Below are 13,979 nucleotides of genomic sequence, written 5' to 3'. Positions count from 1 at the left end.
CTGAAAAGAAAAAATTTGGGTTAATTGTCAAATCCTTGGAGAGGTAGCTTTATCATTTGTTGTCCAGTCTTTGCACAATGCGAAAGTGTAGGGCTTGTCTCAAGTCCTTGCTTGAGTGGTCTGTGAATCTGAATCATCTCAGCTAGCTATCTTGAAATTGTCCTGAGCAGTTTGTAGTCCAAAGCTGATCTTTGGGTGGTGTTTATCAGCTTAGCAGTATTATCATGATCCTGATGGAATCATTGCTGAGGGGCCCCATCATCTTTTTGGAGACTTCAAATTTGCTGTTAGACATGTTCATGATTCCCTACAGAAAACTGATAGAGATTCAAACATGAAAACATGTACAGGCAGCTAGATGAAGCTTTTTTTCTAGAATTAGTTAGTACTCTAGATGACCGTTAATATCATGACAAAAGTTTAAAATACATACATATATCTATTAATCTTATAAATTTTGATATAAAATTCATAGCTTAAGAAAAGTATTAGAGAACCAAAATAGAACCAAAGAATTATGAGATAAGTTGCAATAGAATAGTCCCTTAATTTTGGTTTTATTCTGTCCCATATCAGATGGTTCTTCTGACATGATACAGAAATTTTGTATTTTTTTTAACAAGTATGCTTGGATTTAGAGAAGGACAGAGACATTCTCCAACTCCAAAGCTAGCTTTAATTTTTAATAAATAGGCACTACATAAAGACCATTTGTATTAAGTATCTGTAGAGAAGAGCAGAAACTAACATTTGGGAAGACTTATGAAATTTTATATGTGATATACCAATAGGCCAATTTACTCTTTTTATTGGGACATTTATTCTAGATGATTTGTTCTTTTTTTCCAGATGTCTTATTTGTCCAGTGTTCTTCAGATTCCTTAGGCTTCATTCTCCTGAAAGACAAAAGCAAAATCCCTTCCCTGACCCTAACTTTGGGGAGGTTCTCTTTTGGCAAGTTATATCTGATTAATTGAAAAGGCATTTGTTAGTGGTATAAGTTAGTTTAAATTGCATGGATATGCTGGTTGATGAACCATCACCTCCTCTAAGCAAGAAGTCTCTCTTGTTCAGTTCTAACCTTTATCAATTTTGATGGTATCCATAGCTTTTCTTTTCCTGTAGAAACAAAAACAAAACCTTGTTCCCAAAATAATACATATCCTGGTTTCCATTCTGAGGTCAGCACATCTTTAAAGTATATAAGCTGATTTAATTCTGTAGTTTTTTCTATTATCCAATGCCTCTCCACAGCTGTTGTTCCTTTCTCATTAGCATTGAGAAAATTCAAAGTTACTAGAGCATTATGTAATCTATTTCTGGGAATTTTGTTACTCCTTTCTGTTTATGTAACATATCCTTTAGAGTTCAATTTGATCTTTCTATGACTGCTTGGCCTGTGGGATTATGTGGTATACTTGTAACAAGCAAAAAATATTGTTTCATTTTACCAGAAACATATGCTGGAGCATTGTCAGTTTTAATTTGTGCAGGTATACCTATGATAGCCATAACTTTCAGCAAATGTTTGATTACAGAATCAGCCTTTTCAGAACTCAGAGCAGTTACCCATTGAAATGCTAAATCAGTATTAATGGTGTGGTGTACATATTTCAATTTTCCAAATTATACAAAATGAAACACATCCATCTACCAGATTTAATTCCTCTGTACCTTTGGGTTACATCCTGCTGGTAGTGGAGTCTGATTGTAAAAAGAACAAGTATGATATTTCCTTATAATTTCCCTGGCTTGTTGCCATGTTATGGAAAAACCTTTTTTTTAAAAAAACATGGCTATTGACCTCTTTTATGAAACTCTGAGGCCTCCAGCACATTTCTTATCAATAGTTTATCAATCTCATCATTACCTTGTGCTAGAGGGTATGGCAGACCAGTATAGGATGAGATGTGAGTTATATATAAGGGATGACTCCTATTCCTGATTATACCTTGTAACTGAATAAATAACAAAGTTAGTTCTGACTCATCAGGGATAAATTTTGCAGTATCAATATGTAAGACCACTCTTTCAGCATACTGAGAGTCAGTAACTATGTGGAGAGATTCCAAATAATCCATTAATTCCATCAGCATAGCATATAATTCTGATTTTTGAACCGAGTTGTAAGGACTTTGAACAACTTTACTTAATTTTTCTGATCATAAGCTGCCTTTCCTTGTTTGTTTGCATCTGTATAAAATGTAGGGGCTCCAGATATTGGTGTTTCCCATACAATATGAAGCAGGATCTAGTTAGCCCTCTTTATAAGTTGAATTCTACTGCTTTGGGGATATTTGTTGTTAATCTCTCCCAAGAAATTACTGCAAACTCTTTGCCAAGGTTCACTTTCTGCCCATAATTTGTCAATATCATCCTTAGTTAAAGGTACTACAATTTCTGCTGGGTCTATTCCTGTTAATTGACAAAGTCTCAATTTTTCTTTTAAATTCAACTCAGAGGTCTTTTACATATAAGTTTTTAATTTTTTACTCTGTTTATTTGGTAGAAACATCCATTCCAATATAATATCTTCCCTCTGCATTAAAATTCCTGAAGGAGAATGCTTAGAAGGTAAAATAACCAAAATGCAATCCAGCTTTGGATCGACCTGATCCACTTGTCTTTCCTGTACTTTTTCTTTTCCACCAAGGTCAATTCTCTCTCAGCTTCAGGTGATAATTCTCTTGGACTATTAAGTCTTTATCACCTTCTAAGGTTTTGAACAAATTACTCAGTTCCGTAGATAGGAAATGTTTCTGAATAGTTTTTGAAAGTCATTAAGAGTCCATATTCGATCTCTCCTAATTTGCACCTTTTGGGGTCTAATTTTTTTGTAGACTTGTTTTATATCCTAAATATTTAATAGAATCTCCTCTTTGTCTTTTTCAGGAACAATTTGTAACCCACAAGGCAAAATTTTCTTTACTTCTTCAAACATTCTTTCTAAAGTATCTGCATTTGAATCAGGTAGTAAAATATTGTCCATGAAGTGATAAATTACAGATCCAGGAAATTATTTACATATTACTTCCAATGATTGTCATACAAAATATTGGCACAGGGTTGGGCTATTTAACATTTCCTGTGGGAGAACCCTTCATTGATATCTTTTAACTGGCTGAGAATTATTATAAGCAGGCATCATGAAGACAAATCTTTCTCTGACCTTTTCTTGTAAGGGTATTGAGGAGAAACAATCTTTTAAATTGATAACTATAAAAGGGCATTTTTAAAGTAACATTGTAGGCAAAGAAATTCCAGATTGTAGAGAGCCCATTGGCTGAATTACCTTATTAATTGCTCTTAGGTCTGTTACCATTCTCCATTTACCAGATTTCTTTTTAATAACAAATGAAAGAGAATTCCAAGGGCTGGTTGATTTATCAATATGCTGAGCAATTAACTGCTCTTGTACCAGCTCTATCAAGGCCTTCAGTTTCTCTGTTGTTAAAGATCATTGCTGAATCCACACAGGCTTCTCTGTTAACCATTTCAAAGATAGAGCTGTTGATGACTTTGAAAGACCAGCAGCTGTTGTGCCCTGTTCTTGTATAATCTGCATGCACTGACTGTTCTTTATAATATCTTCTAATATTTCTCTCAGAAAAATGTCTTAATTTATGGTTTGTTTCTGAGATTGGAAGAATATTAATCTGGGTATTCCATTGTTGTAATAAATCATGGCCCCATAAATTCATAGCTTTATTAACCACATATGGCTTTAATTTTCCTCTCTGTCCTTCTGGCCCTATACATTTGACCCATCTTGCACTCAGTCTCACTTGAGATAATGTTCCAATCCCTAACAGCTGAACATTTACCTCCTGGAGAGGCCAATTTGGAGACTTCAGCTGCATGATGCTTGGTCCTGAGCCGGGGGCTTGTTAGGCCACAGGAGGCTTTTCATCCAATTGCATGCAGCTTAGGCCTGAGTCCCAGGCAGGTGACTGTTTATTGAATTCTTACCACAGACATTGGGCCACCAGATGTAAGATGAATTGCTAAATGATCTTATTAATTTAAAAAAAAAAAACAGGAGCCAGATATTGGGGTTAAAACTGAGAGATCAGAGGAATAGTACAAGCCATAGCCAACCTCACCTCACAAACTCCTCAGCTTCCAAAATGACCTACTTCCTGTATACCCATGTCTATATGCCTTTCTGTTCTGCCATCTCATCTCCTCTTTCTGCCCAGCTACATCACTTCCTCTTTCTGTCCAGCTCTGTCACTTCCTCTGTCTGTCTGTACAGACCTCCAGACCTTTATAGTTAACTAATGTTGGAACTTAAGGCATGTGTCACCATGCTTGGCTCTGTTCCCAGTGTGGCCTTGAACTCACAGAGATCCAGATGGATTTCTACCTCCTGAATGCTAGGACTAAAGGCATGTGCTACCATTGCCTGACTTCTATGTTTAATATAGTGGCTGGGTTTTTCCTCTGGTACTCAGATAAGCTTTATTGGGGTGCACAAAGAAAATATCACCACATCTATGCTTGGCTGTATGGTGTGCTTTGATCTCACAAGGGGGAGGTCTTTTGCCTCTCCCTTTGGTATATTATAAAAAAACATTTTGAGTAAACCTCTGAGGGACTGGGTATAGACCCAGGGCTCTCTGGAAGCTATCCTGTGTCTCTGTCTTTCATATTATCTCTTTCTATATTTTTACCTAATATTTCTTCATTCCTTTCTCCTCCACTTAAGAACCCTTTGAAAGGAGGGAGCAGTTCAGAGCTGGAATCTGGCAGATTCTCACACCACAGATTTTTACATTAAATGACTTATAACTTTATAGGAAAACAGAGAATGCTCTTTTGAAGTAAATAGGAAATATATATTAAGAAGACTATGTTTATCTATGTCAGATCTTTCTGACAGGACACTTAAAAAGAGAACTGAACATTGATCATTAAAACACACCAAGGCCAAAGAAGATAGGGATATAAGCAGGGAAAGAACACATCATGCCCACTGTTTCCCCTGGGGTTGGAAGCCACCTAACTACTGTCTTACTGTGTGGGTCACTTATTATAAGAGACCCCTTCCTTACCCAGAGAATAAATGATCTTTGTCACATAATTTATGTGGTTGTTTAAATGACCAATGTACCCCATAACCTATAACCTCACATATTTGAACACCTGGTCCCTAGGTGGTGAAACTGTTAGGAGAAGTCATCGAACTCTAGAGGTGCAGTTGTGTAGGAGGAAGAAGGTCACCTGGAGGGGGGGGCAGACTTTAAAGATTAAGAACCATTCACCATTCCTTGCTCTTGCTCTCTGCTGCCTGTGTGTAGTTGAGATGCAGTCTTTCAGCTGCTGCCACTATGCCTTCCCACTGTTTTGGACATCAAGCTCTCTGAAAACAGAAGCCAATATATAAATCTTTCTTTAACTTGCTTTCTTTTCTTTTCTTTTTTTAAGTAAGAAATTTTATTATTCTTTTTACCTACCAACCACAGATCTCCCTCTCATCTCTCCTCCTGCTTCCCCCCAGCCTTCTCTGTCCCCCACTCACCTTCAATTCCCTCCTTCAAAAGGGTAAGGCCTCCCATGGAGTGTAGTGGTATTTGCTAGGCCCATGAGAGGAGAGAAGTGGCTAGGCAGTTAAGAGCATTGACTGATGTTCCAGAGGAACTGGGTTCAATTCCTAGGTCATGTGGTGTCTGATCACACCAGGATATAAATAAATAAATAAATAAATAAATAAATAAATAAATAAATAAATAAATAAATGCAGAAGGCAGCAGGGAGAAGGGACCACATGATCCCTCAATTGCGGGAAGCACTACCTCCTTTGGGCCCTATAGCCCAAGGTCATGGGCAGAGCAAACTGGGGAGTCAGCAAAGCCTGGTACATTCAGTTGATGCAAGACCAAGCCACTCCTCCAACACCAAGGCTGAGCAAGGTTTCCCACTGTAGGTAATGGGCTCCAGAAAGCCAGCTCATGCTTCAGGGATAGATCCTGATCTCACTGCCAGGGACCCCTCAAACAGACCAAACTACACAACTGTCTCCCACATGCAGAGGGCCTAGTTTGGTCCCATGCAGGTTACACAGCTGTCAGTCTACAGTTTGTGAGTTCCTAGGAGCTTGGTTCATTTGTATCTGTAGGTTTCCCCATCATGATCTTGATGTCTTTTGTTCATAAAATCCCTCTTCCTTCTCTTCGACTAGACTCCTAGAGCTCAGCCTGGTGTTTGACTGTGGATCTCTGCATCTGCTTCCATCAGTTACTGGATGAAGGCTCTATGATGACAGTTAGGATATTCACCAATCTAATTACTGGGATAGGCCAGGACAGGTACCATTTCCACTATTGTTAGTATTCTAATCTGGGGTCATCCTTGCAGATTCCTGGGAATTTCCCTTGCACCAGGTTTCTCCCTTACCCCATAATGTCTCCCTCTATCAACATATCTCTTTCATTGCCCTCCCACTCTGTCCATCCCCCAGCTTGACCATCCCGTTTTGTTCCCTCATATTCTCATTCCCTATTCCCTCCCATGTATTGCTCCTCCATCTCCAGTTTACTCATGTAGATCTCATCTGTTTCCCCTTCCCAAGGTAATCCATGTATCCTCCTTGATTTTTACCTTCTCCGGAGCTGTGGGTTGCAGTCTAGTTATCCTTTGCTTTACATCTAGTATCCACTTAAGAGTGAACACATACCATGTTTGCCTTTCTGAGTCTGAGTTACCTCACTCAGGATGATATTTTCTAGTTCCATCCATTTGCCTGCAAATTTCATGATGTCATTTTTTTTTTCAGCTGAGTAATACTCCATTGTGTATATGTACCACATTTCTTTACCCATTCTTCCAATGAGGAGCATCTAGGTTTTTTCCATGTTCTGGCTCTTATGAATAATGCTGCTATCAACATAGTTGACCAAATGTCCTTGTGGTATGGTTGAACCTGTCTTGGGTATATGCCCAAGAATAGTATCATTGGGTCTTGAAGTAGAATGATTTCCAATTTTCTGAGAAGTCATCATGCTGATTTCCAAAGTGGCTAGATAAGTTTGCACTCACACGAACAGTGGATCCTCTTGAGTATAAATTGTCATCAGTGTTTTTGATCTTAGCCATTTTGGCATGTGTAACACGGTATCTCAGAGTCATTTTGATTTACATTTCTCTGATGACAAAGAATTTTGAGCAATTCATTAAATATCTTTCAGCCATTTGAGATTCTTCTGTTGTGAATTCTGTTTATCTCTGTAGCCCATTTTTTACTTGGATTGTTTGATATTTCAATGTCTAGTTTCTTGAGTTCTTTATATATTTTGGAGATCAGCCATCTCTCAGATGTGGGGTTGGAGAAGATCTTTTCCTATCCCACAGGCTGTCTTTTTGTCTTATTTGCCATGTCTTTGGCTTACAGAAGCTTCTCAGTTTCAGGAGGTCACATTTATTAATTGTTGCTCTCAGTGTCTGTGCTACCAGTCCTAAACTTGTATTTAGTGATGACATTTTATCACAGCAATAGAAAAGAACTAATACAAGTCACATCTTAAATAAGCTTGCTTCTTCTAGTCTAAGACTTTATGTTCCTCAGAAACCAGACTGAAATTCTGTATGGCCATTGTCATTAAATACCTGTTGACTGAATGATGGTCCGAGTCAGCATTTCTATCAAGCCCTAGAAAATGACCCTTATGACAGCAGTTTCAGTATGGCTTTAGAACAAAATTCTGATTTGTGCAGATTTAAGAGAGCACTGGGGAAAGAAAACTGGAGGATATGACAGCAGGCTGCACTTTCATGGAATTTTGCTGTAAAATGTAGCAATAATGGCACCTGGCTGACAGATGGAGGGGGAAAAAGACTTTTCAAGTAATTTTGTGGTGATCTAAATAATAGTGGGTTTATACTTTGACACAAATTACTCAGTTGTGCAGGACAAACAATTACAGAATCAAAAAAGGCAATTGTTAGGATAATGTTTTTAAATAGGCTGGAAGAGATAGGATCTTTGGTGTACCCCAGAGTTCATTTTCATTTTCAGTAAGAAAAAAGGGATACAGTATAATGTATGTGTGGTGGTTTGAAAGAAAATGGCCCTCAAAGGGAGTGTCAATATGAGGAGATATGGCTTTGCAGGAGTAGGTGTAGTTTTGTTGAAAGAAATATGTCACTGTGGGGGTGGGCTTTGAGGTTTCCATTGCTAAAGCTGTGCTCAGTGTGGGACACAGTTCACTTCCTGTTGCATGCAGATCAAGATGTAGAACTCTAAGCTCCTTCTCCAGCACCATGTCTGCTTGCATGCCACCATGTCCCACCATGACTAGAATGGACTAAACCTCTGAACTGTAAGCAATCCACCCAAAATGTTTTTCTTTGTGAGAGTTACTATTGTCATGCTGTGTCTTTACAGCAATAGAAACCATAACTGAGACAGGATGCTTTTATTGAACAGAATTGGTCATGGAAGTCTGTAGAAATTTCCTAGCATCTCAAAGATTATTAAGCTCTAGTTAGTAAATATTAAGCTCTATTATATCAAAGAGAGAGGTTCAATGGCTAATGAAATTACTATTACTGCTGAATCAAGTCTCCCCATCACAGATTTTCCTCTTTTTAAAGATTTTTTTTTAAATTTGATTTATGTGTGAGTGTGGATTCTTGTCTGTTTCTGTGCACCATGCATATGCAGATGCAGGTGGTGGACAAAAGAAGGTGTCAGATTCCCTGGAACTGGAGTTACATATGGGTGATAGGAACTCAACCAAGGTCCTCTGTAAGAACAGTTAGTTCTTGTAACTGTGGAGCAATTTCTCCAACCTCCACAATTTTAAATCTATGCTGAATCTCAGTTTCATACTCGATTTTTCAGCCAAAATGGATACAGGAAGTCAAAGTAGATGTTTTTTTCCCTCTACTTCATAGACAAGAAGTCACACTATAGCACATTCATTCATTGATACTGCTTTAGAGCTGAGAAATTAAAAGTCTTTTTATCCCAACTGACATTAACTGCATGAGTGAAATGATTCCTGAAGTACCTCTCTAGGATGACACATCTGAAACATTTATTGACAGAAATCAAGCATTGATAGTAATTGAGTATTAAGAGTTTACCCTTCACAGTGACTAGAGCTTGATTGACTCAACACATAAGAAGCCCCAAGTATGCTTATATCAGTTAAAAAAAAAAGATGCTAAATTAGGAGAAAAATCAAAGCTAAGGATGAACATATATCCCAGGGTATCTTAACATCCAAGCAAATTTTTATCAAGAATACTACTTGTTCTCTATTACAGACTTATTTCTATAGAGCAGCAACACACGTGACCATCCTTACGTACTTATCATGTTGAAGTGGAGCCTCTCCATGTCTAGATTGTAGAATTTGTGCTCTGTTTTACTTTCATTTCAAATCCTGCCATCAATGAAAGCTGCTAGTAGCAACAGGCAGAGGTGACCTTGCCTTCACACCAGATTGCTTGCCCCAAAGTTGGAATGAAGACAAATAATGCTAGAAAATAAATCTGTCTTTATAATAAAAACTTGGACATAGTGAGGAGTGGCAGATGGGTTCCAAACCAAAGGAGTCCATTTTCTGTGAGCTTTGGCATTTAAAACTCTAGTTTTATGCCAGGGACAAGATGGACATCCGGGACACCCTTGGCCAGGGCTTTTTGCATCTCAGTCTTTGGGCAAGGCCTCGGTGCTATGGGATGTGACCTCAGCCTGCATGTCTCCTCTGCCAGCTTGGCTTGCCTTGCCTCACTCCCAGGACACTTGGGTATTTGTTTGGGTGGAAACATTGCAGTGTTTTCTAGTTCTGTCCTGTGGCCTGGCATGATGATGACATTGAAATGTCTGCTTTAAATCTGGGCTGACTCTCATGGAAAACCAAGCTTGCACATAAGCTAAATCTATTTTTAAACCCCTTGACAAAGTCTGAAAACCTTCTATCCTGCTGCCAAATCAAAAATATAAAATAAATACAGACTCCACAGAAAGAAGCTGGACAGCTATACATGAAGATTGCTTGTGAGAAAATTCTGAAAATATTTTTGGTTGTCATGAGAGTGAAAGGGCTTGCTCCTGCCCTCTGCAGGTAGAACTCAGGGATGTTAAACACAACATATGCTTTCAATCTCTTTCCAGAATCATAAAGCTAATACATAACCCCAAAATACCAGTGGTGTACATCTCTATCTCAGAAGCCTATGGCATGATGATAATCTGCACAGGTCATTGTATTATCTTCTGCACAGGCTGTTTGTCTCCTGGGAGCTTTTAGTGGCGTATGTATGAACATGTAAAAACCCTTGCTGCAGAGTATTATTAGAAATACTTTGGACAATGCAAGCACAGGTTTTTATGTGATTATTGAAGAATTATAGATCTAAGAAAGCCCGGATTGCCTAATTTTAAGAGAAAGGAGCCTTGCATAGTTAAGCAGCAATCTGAACTGATTTCTCAGGCAAACATTGGGTGTAAGTGCAGATCCATGATGGAGGAGGAATGATAAGAGGGGGAAGTCTGAGACTGGTGAGTGGGTGGAGCCACAGGAAGCACTGGAAGCGGGTGAGAATGACCAGAAGAGTGAAGCTCCTTAGACTCGGGATCACCGAGCGAGCTGCATTCCATTTCTTTTCTTAATATTGATGGGACAAATTCTGTGGAAGCAGGACAAAGAAAGACCTACTCTTTCTTGGCTTCAGACCCCAGCATATAAAAAAGTAAAAGATTATACCTCAAATGATCCCAGGGGAAATTATGAAAGTAAAGCCTTGAGAGGCCCTATTTCTTTATAGCCAGGAATTTATCACTGATTTAGGTTGCCATCTCTTCTTTTAAATTCAATTTGTATTTACCTTTGAAATTTTCATATATTTATACAATGAATCTTGATCATACCCACTCCTCCCTCCCACCCTCCAACTTTTCAGAAAATACCCTCTAACACATCTCCCTCCCAACTTTATGTCACCCCCTTATAACTTAATTGTTTTAACTGATTGAGTCTAATTATTGCTGTCCCTGTGCTCTTGGGAGCAGAATCATCTCTCAGGACATAGGCAGCCAAACAATAGTTACCCTCCCACACCAAAGAAAAATGTCTCTCTCCCTTCTCCAGCAGATACCAACTGCTGAGAGTTCCTCAGTTAGGGAAGGACCTGGTTATGGCAGTCCCTCCTCCCTCCATGCTAGCATTTATAACTTAGTTGATTTTGGGCCGCTAACCTCTGCAGCTGTGAGATAATGTGTGTGAGAGCCATATCTTGGCAAGAATACACCATTTCACAGCACTACTTCCCATTCTCTGGCTCTTACATTCTTTCTATAACATTCCCTCAGTTTTCAGGGAAGGGGTTGATGTAGATGTTCTAACTAGGTCTGAGTACTCATGTTACTTATTCTCAGCACCTTGAGCAGTAATATGTTTGTACATGACTATTTCCCACTCAAGCTTCTCTGACCAAGGCTGGGAGCAACACACATCTGTGGATAGAAACAGAAGACAATCTGATGACATTCCTATATAGAAAAGCAGTATTAGCTGGTTCTCCTTTGCCTTCCTCAGTCATCTTACTTTAGGCAAATTGACATTAGAAGAGCTTCCACTCACTTTCTCTCAAGCTCATGACACCAACAAGATGGGCAAGTGTAGCTGGAGTTTTCTCCAGTCCTGCCCAGGCCCTCATCCTCTAAGACCCAAATAAATACACAGAGGCCTATATTAATTAAAACTGTTTGGCCTAATGGCTCAGGCTTCTTGCTAGCTAGATCTTACATCTTAAATTAACCTATTTCTATAAATCTATACCTTGCCCCGTGGCTCGTGGCTTACTGGTATCTTTACATCTTACTTCTCATGGCAGCGGTGGCTGGTAGTGTCTCCTGACTCAGCCTTCCACTTCCCAGAATTCTCCTCTCTGCTTATCATGCCTATACTATACTTCCTGCCAGGCTACTGGCCAATCAGTGTTTTATTTATCAATCAATCATAGCAACACATTCACAGCATACAGAGCAATATCCACAGCAGGCAAGTGTCATGGTCTTCATACTGCCAGGAAACTCCTCTGTCACCATAGGGACCAGAAGTGGCATGATAAACAATACAAGAAAGCCTCAGTGGGAACAGTTTTGGAGGTACTTCTTGTGCAAAGGAAATTGTTCTGGAAAAAGTAGGGATTGAAGCCAAACAGCCAAATAATGCTATCAGGAAGTGTGTCAGGGTGCAACTCATCAAGAATGGCAAGAGGATCACAGTATTCATGCCCAATGATGGTTTTTGAACTTCATTGAGGAAAATTAAGTTCTGTTTGCTGTATTTGGTTGAAATGTTCATGCTGTAGGTGATGCTCCTGGAATTCATTTTAAGGTAGTTAAAGTAGCCAATATGTCCTTTTTGGCCCTGTACAAAGGCAAGAAAAAAAGACTAAGATCATAAATTTTGACAATGGAAGCACACTAATAAATTTTCATATTCTGAAAAAAAACAAGAGCTTCCACTTTAAGAGAACCAATATGCAACAACAATAGCTGTTATATCCCTCTCTATTGACTATGATGACTATGTAGTGAAAATGGAAAATCATACAAAGAAGTAAGTACATAGAACTTTCACTCAGAAGAAAACTTCCACATCAGCTGACCTTTAGATAGAAGCAATTATTGTGAATTAGTTATTATCATTATATTATTCTTATTCAGTTATTATGAATAAGTGAAGAGGTTATGGAGAGATGGAATAAGTGATTGAGTTACTAGCTATGAAATCTCATTGAATAAAAGGAAATGAAAAAATACAAGAGAAAACTTGGCTATGAAAATTATAATATCAAGCTTTTAAAGGATGAGGTGGTAATAAGGGTGGTTTGGGGGGAAGTCTGGGGGTTGGAGGAGGGAGGAGGGAGGAGATGAGGAATCTGTGGTTGGTATGTAAAATGAATAGAAAAATCTCTTAGTAATAAAAAAGGTGTTAAGTTGGAAACACCATAAAAACTGCTACATAAAAGGGTGTTGTGCTTCTAAACAGGTCAGTGTTTAAGTGATCTATGATGAAGCATAGAGAATGAATGGGATAGTGGGAAAACATTAAATAAGCAAGGTGTTTTCTGGGATCAGGATTAGAGGGAAAGTTTGGGCTAAAAAAAACACAGTGAAGACAAAATATTATGTGTTATATTTATCTGAATTTCAATATTGACAAAAATTAATTTATGAGAATAGAAATCAGGAGACATGCATCTGGAAAAGGATAGACTGGGGATGTGTATTAGAGAACTTTCAGGGTATCACAGTTGTAAATTCCCATTGGGTGCTAACTAAGGAGAGTATTCATTTATCAAACTCATTGTATCTTCTTAATGCCTGGGCAATTTACTTGCTGTGAATACAAATAAATATAAAAATATGAATCATTATATACAAGAAAAATTTTAAAAACATGTTTTAGAGGTATGTGGTAATAATTAGAATGCTGATAATAATATTGGATAGTTTTGCATTCATAAGGGTTTGGAAACAAGTAGAACACAGATGGGCCAAGAGCCGCCATAAGGTGAAATTTCTTGGAGCTGAGTAAGCAGTATAGCTCAGAAATCTATTTTTTTTGGGTGGGGGTGGTTTTTTATATTTTAAATATGTTAGTCAAACTTTCAAAAGATTGTTTGATTACTAGTTTTCAAAAGATTCTTTGATTACTAGGTTTTCCATTGAGGGTGTATCTTTAAACACACTGAAGAATGAAATGATGCAAGCCAAAGTAGAATGTAAGAACCTAGTCAGGTACAGCAGTAGCACTGGAAATTGGCTCCAGGGATTCATGGTCAATTCAGGGTGGACAGTGCTGCTGTGGGTTGAATATGGAATGCTGCACACCAGCTCCTTTTTGAAAACTTGTTTAGTAGCTGCTGGCACTGCCTTGGGAGGCTGTTGAAATTAGAAAATATAGTATTCCTGGAGGAAGTTCGTGTCTAGAGATGGGTCATGAGTTTTATCGTTTATT

The 13,979-nt window shown here is 38.4% G+C and overlaps 1 pseudogene; it reads left to right on the top strand.

The window, feature by feature from the left end:
* LOC114697403 overlaps positions 1-12,419 on the top strand; it is a 48,103-nt pseudogene extending 35,684 nt beyond the window's left edge.
* Positions 12,420-13,979: the final 1,560 nt, after the last annotated feature.

The sequence above is a fragment of the Peromyscus leucopus genome, chromosome 9, assembly GCF_004664715.2.
Source record: "Peromyscus leucopus breed LL Stock chromosome 9, UCI_PerLeu_2.1, whole genome shotgun sequence".
Classification (NCBI taxonomy): domain Eukaryota; kingdom Metazoa; phylum Chordata; class Mammalia; order Rodentia; family Cricetidae; genus Peromyscus; species Peromyscus leucopus.
Note: the sequence above shows the minus strand (reverse complement) of the source record. Positions and strands in the feature narration are given on the sequence as shown.